Here is a 1,156-nt window from a genome sequence, read left to right as displayed (position 1 = left end):
TTTACTACATTTTGATATAAATCTTTTTCAGGAGTAAAAAATAAGTTTAACAAATATTTTAACAAATAAATAAATATTTTTTAATTATATATTTAATAATATTATAAAATATTTAATATTATTTTATAACCCAATACAACAATACAGAATTTCAAATTTCACTATTTAAAGATTTATTTTAATAAAATATTTTAATACATTAATTTACCTGAATGTTTTTGATTATGAAGTGAACAAATCTGTCAATCATTGATTTGAACTGACAATTGATTCACTGAAACAAGACCGACTCCAACTCTATTTTTGGTATTGAAGTTTAAAGATGCTATTAAAACATAATGAACATTAAGTCAAAACATCAATAAATAACAAAATACAAAAACATTCAATATATCACTCAGTCCTATACATTTATCAAACACAACTGGCCTGAGTCAGGGTAAAATACAGAGACACACTTGGTATGCTAAGGAGCCAGCAGACAGTTGATAATCTAAATATCTGCAGATAAGCATGTCTTTGAGAAAGATCTCTGAAGGAATGTACACACAGCGACAAAGACAAGAGCCAGAGGGCATCGCGTTATGTGCCAGATGACACATTTCCACAGAATCAGATGGGAAATGACAGGGCTGCTGAGTTCCGTTTCAACATGTCACACTTTTACACAATTGCTCGACACAGAGACTGTGTGTCATTTCTACATGCTTCGATCACTTCAAAAAGCTTGGATGGTTTTGGAATGTGTACAGGACATGTACAACTCATAATGCATAATTAGAGATGACTGCTAAGGCCAGCGTCACTATTGCTCATAACCTCAAAACTGTTAGATTTTAGCATGTAACTCGTCCCACACCGCTTGTTGTTCTTTAATAAGTAATCAGACTTATGATTTTCAATGGGTGTATGATAAAATGGGCAAAAATCCCATTGACTTACATAGAGGAAAGAAACTCTTCTGACCCCAAACCTCTGACCTCTGCTGGATAAGAATTTGTTTCCTTATTTCTCTCTGGGACAGGAAAAATCTGCTGCTGCGGAAACAGTCCCTGCATAGAGGAAGTGATCTCACTGCACCTGTGAGGATGAGGATGAACACACACACACACACACACACGCACACACACTTCCCATGCAGCTGTGTGCAGTTGGA

Source organism: Sinocyclocheilus anshuiensis, unplaced genomic scaffold (genome assembly GCF_001515605.1).
Source record: "Sinocyclocheilus anshuiensis isolate Anshui unplaced genomic scaffold, SAMN03320099.WGS_v1.1 scaffold1463, whole genome shotgun sequence".
NCBI lineage: Eukaryota > Metazoa > Chordata > Actinopteri > Cypriniformes > Cyprinidae > Sinocyclocheilus > Sinocyclocheilus anshuiensis.
This window is presented reverse-complemented; position numbering follows the sequence as displayed.